At 34.3% G+C, this 15,624-nt stretch overlaps 1 protein-coding gene across 1 annotated transcript in view; it reads right to left on the bottom strand.

The window, feature by feature from the left end:
- LOC148946351 (rab3 GTPase-activating protein catalytic subunit-like) overlaps positions 1–15,624 on the bottom strand; it is a 242,629-nt gene that overhangs the window by 68,026 nt on the left and 158,979 nt on the right. The window lies entirely within an intron of this gene.

The following is a 15,624-nucleotide window of genomic DNA, read 5'->3' as shown; positions in this document are numbered from 1 at the left end:
TGTCACCACTACTAACCTAAGCTCCTGCTGGAGCTAGCTTCGAATATTGAACTTTTTAAAAGTAAAATACCACTTTTAGCAGTATCCATAAAACCCTATTTTATATATGAAAGTATATATAAGTATATCTACCGGTGTAAATTGCTTATCAAAGATATACATCTTACTATTTAAAGTCCGCTTTGCATGCGACCCACTTAGAATTCAAATAGTATTAAAGAGCGATGGTAGATCTGATAATTAGCTGATGCATGCAAATGCAATAGCGCAAAAATACATTTTTAAAAGTGCACTTAAAGTTTGTAGTAGAAAATTGTTTTCGCTTTCGTTTTTTTCAAATAGTTAGTTTTTTTTTTGTATAAAATGAATTTTTTAATTATTTCATTATAATGAATAGTGTTTATAAGTTAAGAGTTAAGGTTGTTTTTTTTTTGTTATATAAATTAATGATAAGCAATACTTTATATATATATACCAGCTAATTTGGTTAATTAAATAAAATAAAATATTTTTTAGAAACAAATTTTAATTTTTACTCATTAAAAGCTATGCGCCTGAGAAAATTTACCTTATTTTGAAAATAATGATAGAAAGAAAAGAAATTATGTATATTCTTACAAATTCTGACTGGGCTTCTATATCTGAACTCTTTGGAAAAACTTGAGGGGGGTTAAGGTAACAATCTTCAGTAGGCTGAGCCGAGGCATATAAAGCAGTCCGCCCCCTTTTCAAGCTCATTCCAGCTGTCATGGAGGTAACACTGTGGTCAGAGGTCCCTGTCATTAAAGGATTCGCAGGCATTGGCTGGTCCAGGTCTTGTGTAGTTCTAGCAGCGAATTTGATAACTGAAGGTGTTGTAGCTTGAATTAAAATAACTTCTATATATATTGCCTTCTTTTCAGAAGGGGGGGTATTGCATGTGTCCACTTCCTTGAAAAAAAAATGCATTTTTGGTTTTGAAAATAATTAATTTTATTTTAGGCATTTAAATTACTTTAAAACATTTTTTTTTCAATATAGATAAGCACTTTTTTTCAAAAACATTCCTAAAAAGGTTAAATGATAATTATAAAAACCACACCGTAAATGCATACTGGCCTGGAATTTTTTTCAAAAAAACCCATAAAAAAAAAAAAAACGCCGCCGTAAGTTTAAACCAATAAGAGAATTATTTAGAGGTTTCAGCTCCTAAAAAAAATAGGCTTTCTAAGTATACAAGTAGCCTTAATTATTGTTCAAGTAAATAATTTCCTCCTTAGCTTAATGAAAAGACAATTTCTTTTTTTTATTATAATATTGATAAAATGTTTACTTACCAGAAATTTCTTTGAATTATCAATTTTCTATATAAATGATTGAGAAAAAATTCATTTGTGTTATTCTACATAAAATATTCAAAACTGTTGAATAATCTAATTGAAACTTGAATATATAAAAAAAATAATTGACGTCTGAAAAAGATACACCGGTTTTTCCGACACGGATCTAACCTAAAAAAAACTACTATATCATGAAATAGAAATTCAGTTAATTGTGCCAGAAAAAACTTGAGCCAGAACAGATTATACACAACCTGTTTGGTACGAGCGCGTATGCAAAGTATATACCTTCAAGCAAAGTCTATATTATATTTCAAATTGCTATACCATCTATAGAAATGATACCTCTTTGCAAATGACCCTGGTAACCCAATTCGTTTAAAATATACACACATATCTATGCCTCAGGCGTATATTCGCGTGTATATTTTCAAGTGCCTATGGCCTTACTACTAATGGGGAAAGTGGAAATTGCGTAATCCTTACTATTACAAAATCGGTATCATATAAGAAAAAAATTATTTACCATTAGATATACAACACTGATTTCCTGGCACCGTCCGGGATTCGAACCTCAGCACCTTAAATACTAAAGCCTTGGCTCCCTCCACTACACCGGTACCAGGTAACTATATCCTTTATTTTGCAGGACAATGATGTAAATATATAGGAAACAGATAAGTTCTTGCATTTAATTAACTAAAAAAACTTTCTCAAAAAGAAGTTTTTCAAAGAAAATTAACGGTCATATTAAACTTAGGATTAGAAAAAATAAAGGTAAGACTCTAGTTTAGCTACTTTTTGCTATCTTGGAAAGGAGTTAGGTTAGGAAAATGAACCTTCCAGCGTTCCAGGTATGGGTCTACAGGTTAAAGTATGTATCGGGAAGGTGTTTTGAAGTACCTACTTCCACTCCTCCCTCTAGAGGGTGGTGACTTTTATTGACCTTTAAAAATCTTTGTGTTATGAAAATGAAACCCTGCAAAACAGATCTTCAGCTTCAATGAAGTTCAAGAAAACTATTTTTAACTTCAAAACTTTGCTCAATTTCAATTTATGGGGGTTCAAAGATCAACAAACACATTTCCTAAATTTAGGAAAAAACCCACTGATATGGTTTAAAATTCTAATTAAATAACAGGAACCGCATTTTCAGAACTAAGATTAGAGAAAAAGTAAATGATAATTGAAAATTAAGGTAAATAATTGTAAACTGTTAGGTAAACTGTTATAAGGTAAACTGTTAAGATGCGTCTGTTTAAACACAAGGGCCGTTGATTTGAATGAGAATTTAAGACTTTCGCGTGAATAGCCAGGGCTGAGGAAGGGGCAGCCCCCTTGATGTACCGAATAATTTTTGTTTATTTCAAGTTTACTGTTACTCCTTACTGTCGGTTAAATAATTTTTTTTTTATTTAATCTCAGGTGGAGGCGACATTTTAACATACAAGAGGAATAAACCTAACAATAAAAAAATTCCAGATTCAACAAAAATTCAAAAAATTATTATTGTTAAAAGTGAGATTTTATTTGATAAATTTCACAATCTTGGAGAAATTTACTTTACGATATTTCTAAGTCTTTGACCCCCGAGCCGTTTGAAATTAATTGTTATTTTCAACCTTTGGATATGTAAACAAGCCAAGGGCAATATAACTTCTTTCAAGATTTTTTTTTTTAATGGACTTGATCAATTTGGATTTTGAATTAATGCTTCCAAAAATTTTCTCTGTTCACATATCCTGTTTATTTAGAATTAAATATTTTCATTTTTTATCGGCCAAAAATATGAGTTTTCTTATACATTGTTAGAGAAGTACAGTTTAGAAAATAGAAGAATCTTATAGAAAAATGAAGAACTGAATCCAAAATCATGTAATCAGAAATGTAGCGGGGATTTCATTTGGAATGATGTGATGTGATCAAAATAATATGAGAAAGTCGAAGTTCCAGGATTAATTTTACAGACTGTGTTAAGTTTGCTTGAATATGCATTAAATTCTCAATGATTATAGAGATAAGGCTTGCTGTCTATGCATCCCCTGAAAAAATCCTTTTGAGTTAAACCTACAACTATTCTTTTGGATCGATTGGTGAGATTAACCAAATCCCTAGACATTTCCAGTTTAGACTTACCATTGCTCATTACTCAAGACTTACCATTGCTCAAATGACATTACTTGCTATCGTTTTAAAAATGCAATCCCCAAGCTTTAAAACCAATTTTATCGAAACTTATTCATTTAGGGGTTCTTTGACGATCTTTGACGGCCAAGCTATTATAATGCTCAAAATGAGAGCGCAGGGTGTATCCTCTCTCAGTTTTTAGGGGGGAATTCAATGGTCTTTCGTTACTTATAATAGCACTATAGCTAAAAATTTTAATTCAGTGCGCTATCCTCCAGTGGTCTATGATCATTGATTCAGCAATTCACCCCAGTAATAAATGAACGCACATCTGCAACATTTGCAAGTCTCAAAAATGTTTGTTATGCGCACATTTTCAAAATTTTAGTAAAATTATTGCAGATTGATCTAGAGAGTGGTCACTTTACCCATAAAGTCCCTTGACTTTGAGGAGTATATTTAACCTGAGCATTAGAAATATGTTAAGCCACCATTTACTGAAACGAATTTTTGAGAGTAAAGTAGAAAATTCCACTGATACGCTTAGTAGAAAGGCCTTATTGACTCCCACGAGTCACCCCTGCTGCCACCTACAACTTTTTTTTACATAATTTATTCAGGGATTATCGATCTGTTGTTGTTTGTCTACGTGTAATGACACGAGGGGTGATTTATATAATCGCTCGGGGAATTATTGATTTATGACACTGGGGGGTGATTTACATAATCACTAGGGGCAATGTATTGATCTAGGACTCGAGGGGGAAGTGAATTTCCGAGAACTTGATTTACATAATCGATGGGGAGAATGTATTGATTTACGAAAGGGGAATTAAGAAACAAACATGGTTTCTTTGATCTTTAGGCTAACCTAACCTGAGAACTTGATTTACATAATCGATGGGGAGAATGTATTGATTCACGAAAGGGGAATTAGGAAACAAACATGGCTTATTTGTTGTTTGGCTAACCTAACCTGAGAAATTGATTTACATAAACGGCGGGGAATTAGTGATTCACGAAAGGGGAATTAAGAAACAAACATGGCTTCTTTGTTGTTTGGCTAACCTAACCTGAGAAATTGATTTACATAATCGGCGGGGAATTATTTATTCACGAAAGGGGAATTAAGAAACAAACATGGCTTCTTTGATCTTTAGGCTAACCTAACCTGAGAAATTGATTTACATAATCGGCAGGGAATTATTGATTCACGAAAGGGGAATTAAGAAACATTATGGCTTCTTTAATCTTTAGGCCTGAGGGATTTATTCGTTGTTGTTGTTTTGGCCAAGTGCACGCATTTGGGCGAAAGCGTTTTAGACATTTTAGGGAATTATTTCGGCGAAACAGTTAGAGACATTTTAAAAGATGATTTTAGAAGATGTTTTAGAAGAGTTTTTGAGTGTGGTCGTTATAATACACAAGTTCCATTTGAACAGTGTCGTGAGGTCCCTACCCCAACCCCAAGGGGCCCCGATCCCCCTACCCCGACCCAAAGGGCTCCGATCCCCCTACCCCAACCCCGAAGGAAGCCCCCGGTCCCCAAAGGGCCCCCGGGCTCCCAAAGGACCACCCCCCCCGGACCCCTAAAGAGTCCCCTCTCCATTTTTAATATTTTTTAAGGCTTTATTATATCTTTTCAGAACAAGTTATTTTCTTAATGTCCCTCCTAAACCCATTTTCCAACTTGAAGTACTTATCTTTTTCACCCACAACTATACTTTACAACTTTTTGGATACCTCAACACAAAGAAATACTTTTCAAAGGCCATTTAAGAGTAAGTTACATTCTTAATGTCCCTCCTAAACTCATTTTCCAACTTAAAGTACTTATCTTTTTCTCCCACAACTATACTTTACAGCTTTTTGGATACGTCATCACCCATAAACACTATTCAAAGACCGTTTAAGAGCACCTTACATTTTTTAGGTTCCTCCTAAACCCATTTTCCATCATTAATAAAGTATATCTTGTACCTAAAACCATACATTACTGCTTTTTGATTCCCTCAACACCAAGATATACTTTTAAAAGAACGAAACACAGCAAGTAACTTACTTCATGACAAACATAAACCCATATTCAATCTTGAAGTAATTATATTTTACACCCAAACCTCTACTTTATAGCTTTTTGATACCTCAACACCAAGAAATACTTTTCAAAGACCATTTCAGAGCAAGTTAATTTCTTAATGTCCCTCCTTAACCCATTTTCCAACTTGAAGTACTTATCTTTTTCAACCACAACTATACATTACAGCTTTTTTGATGCCTCAACACCTAGAAATACTTTTCAAATACTATTTAAGAGATATTTACTGTGTTAATTTAACACCTAAACACATGTTTCAACTTTAACTACTTATCATTTTCACCCACAACTATACTTGACAGCTTGTTCGATTCCTCAACAGCAAGAAATACTTTTCAAAGAATATTTCAGATCAAGTTACTGTCTAAATGTCCCTCTTAAATCCATTTTCCAACTAGAACTACTTATCTGTTTCATCCTTGACTCTACTTTACAGCTTTTTGAATACCTCAGCAATATTAAATACTTTACAAATAAATTTTCATAGAAAGTTCCTTTCTTAATGTCCCTCCTACACCCATTTTCAAACTTGGACTACTTTTCTCTGTCAACACCAAATATATTTTATAGCTTTTACGATACCTCAACAACAAGAGATACATTTAAAAGACAATGTAAGATCAAGTTACAATCTTAATTACAATACTACAAACCTTTACCATAATGAATTAATTAACTTTTTAAAATAAAACATTAATAAACTGCTTTTTGGGTATCTCAAGACCAAGAAATACTTTTCAAAGACCATTTCAGAGCAAGTTCCTTTCTTAATGACCCTCCTAAACCCATTTTCCAACTTGAAGTACTTATCTTTTTCACCAAAAACTATACTTTACAGCTTTTTGGATACCTCAACACCAAGAAATACTTTTATATTACCATTTCAGAGCAATTTACTTTCTTAATATCACTCCTAAACCCATTTTCCAATTTGAAGTACTTATCTATTTCACCCACAAGTATACATTAAATCTTTTTGGATACATCAAAGTCAAGAGATACAATTCAAAGACTATCTCAGAACTATTTACTTTCTTAATGTCACCCCTAAGCACATTTTCCAACTTTAAGTACTTTTCTTTTTCGCCCATTACTATACTTTACATCTTTTTTGATACATCAAGGCCAAGAAATACTTTTCAAAGATCATTTCAGAGCAAGTGACTTTCTTAATGTCCCTTCTAAAGCCTTTTTCCAACTTGAAATACTTAACTTTTTCACCAACGACTATACTTTACAGCATTTTGGATACCTCAACACCAAGAAATACTTTTCGAAGACCATTTCAGAGCCAGTTACTTTCTTAATGTCCCTCCTAAACACATTTTCCAACATTAAGTACTTAACTTTTGCACCCACAACTATACTCTAAAGCTTCTTCGATACCTCAACATAAAAAAATACTTGTCAAACAACATTACAGAGCACGTAACTATCTAATTGACACTCCTACAACCATTTTCCAACATTAAATCCTTAACTATTTTACACACAACTGTACATTACAGCTTTTTGAATACCTCAAAACCAAGAAACACTTGTCTTAGACCATGTCAGACCAAGTTTTATTCTTAATTTCCATCCCAACCTCATGTTTCAACTTGAAGTTCTTATCTTGTTCACACTAAGATATAATCGACTGATTTGTGTATACCACATAATAGAGTTCTAGCTGTCAATTACAATTCAGGAACGATTCACTAACTTATTCTCCATCCTAAACCAATATTCCACCTTGACGTACTTATCTTTTTCACCCTAAACTACAGTTTACAGCTTTTTGGATACCACAACACAAAGAAATACTTTTCAAAGACCATTACAGATCAAGTTACTTTCTTAATGTCCTTCCTAAACCCATTTTCCAACTTGAAGTACTTATCTTTTTCACCCACAACTATACTTTACAGCTTTTTGTATACCTCAACACGCCAAGAAACACTTTTCAAAGACCATTTCAGACCAATTTATTTTTTCAATGTCCCTCTTAAGCCCATTTTCTAAATTAATTTACATATGTTCTTCACCTACAGCTATACTTTACAGCTTTTTGGATAACTCAACACCAATAAATACTTTTCAAAGTCCATTTAAGAGCAAGTTAGTTTCTTAATGTCCCTCCAAAACTCATTTTCCAACTTGAAGTGCCTATCTTTTTCACCCACAACTATACTTTACAGCTTTTTGGATACCTCAACACCAAAAAATACTTTTCAAAGACCCTGTCAGAGCATCTTACTTTCTTAATGTCCCTCCTAAACCCCTTTTCCAACTTGATGTACTTATCTTTTTCACCCAAAACAATACTTTACAGCTTTTTGGATACCTCAACACCAAGAAATACTTTTCAAAGACCATTTCAGAGCAAGTTACTTTCTTATTGTCCCTCCTAAACCCATTTTCCAACTTGAAGTACTTATCTTTTTCACCCACAACAATACTTTAAATATATATGGATACCTCAACACAAAAAAAATAATTTTCAAATAAAATTTCAGTTCATGTAACTTACTTAATATTACTCCTAAACCCATTTTCCAACTTGAAGTAATTATCCTTTGCACACACCACTATACTTTACAGCTCTTTCGATTGCTAAACACCAGGAAATACTTTTCAAAGACCATTTCAGAGCAAGTTACTATCTTAATATCCCTCATAAACCCATTTTCCAAGGTGAGGGATTTACCTTTTTCAAGAACAACTATACTTCAAGCTTCTTAGGATAACTCAACACCAAAAAAAACTTTTCAAGGAGCATTTAAGAGCAAGTTACATTCCTAATGTCCCTTCCAAGCCCGTTTTCAAACTTGCAGTACTTGTCGTTTTCACACAATGCCATCTTATATAGCTTTTTGTTTAAATAAAAACCAAGAAATACATTTCAAAAACAATTTCAGGGCAAGTTACTTTCTCAATGTCCCTCCTAAACCCATTTTCCAACTTGAAGTACTTATCTTTTTCACCCAAAACTATATTTTACAGCTTTTTGGATACCTCAACACCAAGAAATACTTAGGTTAGGCAAGATTAAATTAGGTTAGATTAGGTTAGGTTAGGTTATCCTACGTACGCTTCACTTAGGTTAGGAAAGGTGAAAGACAGGCAAAAAGTTAGGTGAATGGTTAGGTTAGGATAGACTAGATTAAGTTAGGTTAAGTTAGGTTAGGCTAGGTTAGCCTACGTACGCGCGCGTATTGCTTAGTATTGTATAGGTAAAGTATAGTTGTGGGTAAAAAAAATAAGTACTTGAAGTTGGAAAATGGGTTTAGGAGGGACATTAAGAAAGTAGCTTGCACTGAAAAGGTCTTTGAATAGTATTTCTTGGTGTTGATGTACCCAAAAAGCTGTAAAGTATAGTTGTGGGTGAAAAAGATATGTAATTCAAATTTGAAAATTTGTTTAAGAGGGAAATTAAGATAAAAACATGATCTGAAATTGTCTTTGAAAATAATTTATTGTTGTTAAGTAATCACAAAGACTGTAATTAATAGTTATGGGATGAAAAAGATAAGTACTTTAATTCTGAAAATGGGTTTAGGAGGGACATTAAGAAAGTAACTTGCTCTGAAATAGTCTTTGAAAAATATTTCTTGGTTTTGAGGTATCCAAAAAGCTGCAGGGTATAGTTGTGGGAGAAAAAGATAAGTACCTCAAGTATGAATATTGCTTTAGGCTGGACATTAAGAACTTCAGTTGCTCTAAAATGGTCTTTAAAAAGTATTTCTCTGTGGTGGGTTATCAAAAAAGCTGTAAAGTCTAGTGGTGGGTGAAAAAAATAAGTAATTCAAGTTGGAACATGGGTTTATGAGTAACAATAAGTAAGTAACTTGCTATTATTTTTTATTTTAAAAGTATTTATTTTTTCTGAGGAATCCAAAATGATTCATATACTAGTAGGTATTGGCATGGAAGCTTAATTAAATTTTGAAAATTGGTTGAGGTGGGACTTGCAGTATGTATCTAGCTATGTTTATGTATTTGAAAAGTATTTCTTTTTGATGAGGGGTAACTAAAGATGAAATGTTAAGATTTTGTTTGACAAGATAGTTTCTTAAAGTTGGAAAATTGGTTTAAGAGGGAGACTATGAAAATAACTTGCTCTGAAATGGTCATTGAAAAGTATTTCTTGGTGTTGAGGTATCCAAAAAGCTGTAAAGTATAGTTGTGGGGTAAAAAGATAAGTACTTCAAGTTGGAAAATGGGTTTAGGAGGGATATTAAGAAAGGAACTTGCTCTGAACTGGTCTTTGAAAATTATTTCTTCGTGTTGAGGTATCCATAAAGCTGTAAAGTATAGTTGTGGGGTAAAAAGATGCTTGCTTCAAGTTCGAAAATGGGTTTAGGAGGGGAAATTAAGAATGTATATTGCTCTGTATTGGTATTTGAATCGTATTTCTTGGTGTTGAGGTATCCAAAAAGCTGTAAAGTATAGTTGTGGTTGAAAAGATAAGTACTTCAAGTTGGAAAATGGGTTTAGGAGGGACATTAAGAAAATAACTTGTTCTGAAAAGATATAATAAAGCCTTAAAAAATATTAAAAAGTGGAGAGGGGACTCTTTGGTGGTCCGGAGGGGGGGGGGGGTTGGTCCTTTGGGAGCCAGGGGGCCCTTTGGGGACCGGGGGCTTCCTTCGGGGTTGGGGTAGGGGGATCGGAGCCCTTTGGGTCGGGGTAGGGGGATTGGGGCCCCTTGGGGTTGGGGTAGGGACCTCACGACACTGTTCAAATGGAACTTGTGTATTATAACGACCACACTCAAAAACTCTTCTAAAACATCTTCTAAAATCATCTTTTAAAATGTCTCTAACTGTTTTGCCAAAATAATTACCTAAAATGTCTAAAACGCTTTCGCCCAAATGCGTGCACTTGGCCAAAACAAAAACAACGAATAAATCCCTCAGGCCTAAAGATTGAAGAAGCCATAATGTTTCTTAATTCCCCTTTCGTGAATCAATAATTCCCCGCCGATTATGTAAATCAAGTTCTCAGGTTAGGTTAGCCTAAAGATCAAAGAAACCATGTTTGTTTCTTAATTCCCCTTTCGTAAATCAATACATTCTCCCCACCGATTATGTAAATCAAGTTCTCTGAAATTCAATTCCCCCTCGAATCCTAGATCAATACATTGCCCCTAGTGATAACGTAAATCACCCCACAGTGTCATAAATCAATAATTCCCAGAGCGATAATATAAATCATCCCTCGTGTCATTATACGTAGCCAAACAAAAACAGATAAATAATCCTTGAACAAAATATGTAAAAAAAAGTTGTAGGTGGCAGCAGGGGTGAATCGTCGGAGTCAATAAGGCCTTTCTACTCATGCACAGTTGAAAAGGGGGGGTAGAGAGATAGAGGGCATCTGTCAGCGTTTAAGATGTGCCCTAAGCATACCAGCACCTTGAAATGGGAAAATATCAGCTGAAAACTCATTTCTGGGATATTAGCGGAGATTGTATTGAACCAATGGACTTAAGCGGCGTTCACAAGCGTGTCTAGCTGCAATTCCATATCCAGACACGTGTCTAGCCAGAACTCAATGTCTAAGCAACGACCGTTCACAAATGAAATTCCGTGCTTAGATAAAACTACGAATTTAGTTTCAAATTGTCATTTCTAGCCAATCAAGAGAGCTTATTCGGACAAAACTTTTAAAATTGTAATCTCTATTCGTACTGTCGCAAGATAATGGACGAGATAAGCGAAACAATTGTCTTAATGTGCTTTTCTATTATGTCCGGTATTGCATAATTGCCTAAAATGAAAAAAAAAAATTAATGAGAAAACAAAAATTAAATTTCAGAATAAAAATGTAAACATAGATGATGAAAATAGTGGAACTTGACACATTCTGATTGGATGTAATCAAAAATCCTAGACAATCAGTTCTAGAGTCTAGAACTCAATGTCTAGCCAAGCACCTTGTCTAGCGTGTCTAGCTAAGCGCCGAATTTTACTTGTGAACGGTCGTTGCCTAGACATTGAATTCTGGCTAGACACGTCTCTAGACATGAGATTCTAGCAAGACACGCTTGTGAACGCCGCTTTAGACAATTAAGAGGAAAATAATTTTAAAAAATGTTGCATTCCAGTTCCCTTTTCGAATTCGAGGAAAGAAATAACACCTCTATAAACCATTGTATTTAGCCATTTCGCCCCTAATAGATCGAATTGTTGTCAGACAAAAACAATCAGTTTAGCCCTTAGTTCACGATGCTGCGTTTTCACGCAAAACGACTTTTTTGCGTGGTCCGACAAATTTCATCCGTTTTTTGCTGCAGGTTTATGCGTCATAGAAGACGCACCCGTTATATTGTATAGTATCGGATGGACGATGCTTCTTGACTACTGAGGTTCTTGCGTCGGCCTTGCATACAGATCCCGTTGGGATTCCTTGTTGGGTCCCGTACACATCTGTATTTTGAACTGAAAGCTTTTTGGAACCATAAAATGCAAATAACTCAGAAACTTATCATATTTATCTGAAGACGTTTATTAATATATGACGAATGACAAGAAGGTAATTCAACGAAAAATTTAATTCGCAAGGCCTGGGAAGACATTTCCTGGGAGATGGACAGAGAAAGAGAGAGTGATATTATTAATTAGGTCAAGGCCGTACCCAAGATTTTTTTTTCGGAGGGGGTTTTACTCAAAGATTTTTTTTTTCGGGGGGGGGGGGGTTACGCGAAAAAACTAAAAAAAACGCATACAAATTTTGTTTATATCCATTTTTGTTACATTTTTACGAGTAAAAAAAACATTTCGGGAGGGGTTCAAACCCCCCTAACCCCCTCCCTCTGGGTATAGCCTTGAATTAGGTATAGCTAGCCTAGACTAAACCAAGCTAGTCTTTTGAATATATTTTCTTGCCTTGGAATTACCCTAAGAATTGGACCCAATTCCTAGGCCTATGCTAATACTATCTCGTTTTTGCATTTCAAAGCCTGAAATGAAATGTTTCTATGTGAACATTTTTGTGATTTTCCTAAATCCGTTATCCATCAGCCGTCTTACGCTAAAAATGCAACTGCATAGGTGTGAACCAAGGATAAATCATAGAAAGGCCTACGGGTTTCGACGAAAAAACTCATAAATGGCAGTGCATTCGGGTCTTATATATAGTGTCTCACACTCCGCAATCTATTTATAGTAATAAACAAATTAAAAACAAAAACAGACTTTTTTCTACTTGAAAGTAAAGAGCAAAATCAAAACTTAAAAATTAACAGAAATAACCCTCATCATGAGAAGGCTACTGCCCCCTCAACTTTGTTCTTTATGCTAAAATTTAACCTGAAGTTTGCTCCAAACTAATCATAGTGCAATATATACAGCCGGTCAGTAGCTGTAAGTATTTCATATACATTTTTCCCCTTTCCAACACACTTGAAATAAAAGTGAAGCGTCAAAAATGGTATGTACTTAAAGCCCGTTACAGCCATGTTAGTCCAAACACAACACAATCATTATCCAAACACATATTAATCCAAACACAACACATTCATTATCTAAGAAATCGTGTTGAAAAACAGGTTCGAGAACATGCATTCAATCCAGTACAGCGCAAATGAAGTTTCGATAATGGCTGAGAATTGAGGGGAAGACGTCGTCCTTATATTTAGCCATTTATGTGAGTCTTAAGCATTGACTCCACTCTTTACTTCCAAGCGGAAAAAACTTATTATTTTTCTTTATCATATTCAGGACCGAAAATATATCCAGCATAGGGCCGTAAAAACTAGAGAACTTTAAGACTTTTATGATGCTTTTTTTACATTATGGACTTGTTCTGGCTGAAACGGCCGTTTTTTTTTAGCGCAAAATGGCACTGTTGCGGTGGATCCTTTTTGCTACCCAAAAAGGGTAAATTTGTTTCTATTGAATATTATTTTTATTAAATAAAATTTAATATTATTTTATTCACCAGTGATTCGAATATCAGGTAATAGACTAATTCCCTCCAAGAGTACTACAACTGTACATTTTCACTCAAGTGAGACATGTCCCTATTTTAAGAAGAAAAAAATACACCACATTGGTTTAATAGAATCGTCTTCAGAAAAATAAAATATATGTTAAAAATCTTTCAAATGAAAATATAAACTTTCCATTTTTAGACAGAATGACGTAGCCTCGTTATAGGGTTTTCAGATATACCGATTGTGGTGATAAAATTTTCATCGAAACTTAATCCCTTTTTCGAGCGTTTCCTCCTTTCCTAAAATTCTGGAAATTTTTAAAGTTAGACCATCCCTGATAACTTGAAAGTTTGACGTTGAAACAGGCTTGAAAAACTAAGAAACACTTAAAAAAAAAGGAAGTCAAAACCCTCGTTTTTCGAGTTTATAGTAGATTATTACTATATAACTTATTCATACTCACTGTACATTATCAAGAACGGTTTGATTCAAAATATAGTAGAAGACCAACCATGACTGAACAAATATCTAAACCGAAGATGACCTTGAAAAAAAGTAATTCCCAAGAGACAGCTATTCTCAACGTGTTTGCTTGCCAACTGTTAAAGGTTAAAATTCAAGGCGTAGCCTAATAAACATTGTGGTGCCGTAATTTTAGGCGAGAGAGATATATGTTCAATAATAAAAATTATAAACCTAGACAGGCACACAGGCGATAATTCCTGTCAGGGGGGGGGCACAACTTTGAAAAACTGTCTAAAATAGGTTAATAAATGGAAAATATGAAAAAATATAGATAAATTCGTAAATCCGATTTTTTTTAGGGGGGGGGGGGTGAAGGTCACGCCCTTCCCTGCATATAGGCCTGAACCAAGATATAGTGGATAAAATTTTGAAATGGATCAAACACAGCTTCATTAATATTATATTGATAGTTCTTATGTCAAACTGTGCCTTAGGTGAGGGGATGGACTGGACTTGCAATCCCTTGTCTTTCGAGATGCAGGTTCAAATCCTAGTGTTGCCAAAGGCTTGGGGTCAGTGGTGTAGCTGCAAGCTCAGCTACCTGGGGTGCAGAGATGATGGGCCTTTGAGGCCTAAACCTCGATTCAGTTGGGTCCGCCCCATAACAGATCATAATTCTATCAAATTGCAGTGTGTCAATGGACAAACAGTGAAAAAAAGACACCAGATTTTTAGAGTGATATGTATATTGAGGGAAGGTTTAAGCCTAGCAAAAACTAAAAAAAAAAGGAAATCATAAAATTTGTAATATTTTGGGGAGGGGTTTACAGGAAATTATCCCAATACAGCTTTTAGTATTTTTCAGTTTATTGGGAATTGAGTTATTACTCCACAAATGAATTTCAGACTTGTACCAGGACAAGAAAGCAGATTGTCTTATCATTGCTGTAGACTGTAGCGCTATCTGTATAAGATGCAATGTCACCAAACTAAGTTTAAGGAAATACTAAATATATAGTTATGGATTAGAATCTCTCATATAATAAAAAACTGACCTTTCAGGAACTGGAAGCTTATATTTAAGAGACATGCTACCCCCTTCCTGAGATTATCAAAGGGAGATCCTACCCCAGGATAAATCGTTGCCCATAAATGAATCCTTTTGTGACTATGACCCCCCCCCTGAAAAAAATTTTCAGATCCCCCCCCCCCTGTTGTTTCTAAGAATCAAATCCATAAACAATTTTTACAGGGATTGGAGCATATTTAATTTCTTAGAGCACACTGCCTTTCTATTTGCAAGTAAAACTAAATGAAAATATAAAAGAACATATATATATATAAAAAAAAAAAAAATTTCAATAATAATACTTAAAGTCCGAATGCATAGAACAACCTAATTTGACCCACATATGCGTTGTCTTGATGCAGCTAAATACAGAACATTTCCATATGGGACATAATTAAGATGCGAGATTTATATCGTTTGCGTTTTGTTTGGCTTTTTCCTTTTTTTTATGTGTTTTATTATATTTAGTTTAGTTTATTTTTCCGTTGGCAAAGGCTTCCCGACGTGAAGCCTAAACATTCGGACTTTTATTTTTTAAGCAGTAAAAAAAAGGCTTTTCTGCAATTTTCGACTATCGTTTTATTTGTACAGACAATAGTACTAAACCCTAATTAATATAGTTCTA

This window comes from Artemia sp. Qi Xiang Cuo, chromosome 12 (genome assembly GCF_049724085.1).
Source record: "Artemia sp. Qi Xiang Cuo chromosome 12, ASM4972408v1, whole genome shotgun sequence".
In the NCBI taxonomy this organism is placed as follows: Eukaryota; Metazoa; Arthropoda; class Branchiopoda; order Anostraca; family Artemiidae; genus Artemia; species Artemia sp. Qi Xiang Cuo.
The sequence above is the reverse complement of the archived record's forward strand: the minus strand, read 5'-3'. Positions and strand labels throughout refer to the sequence as shown.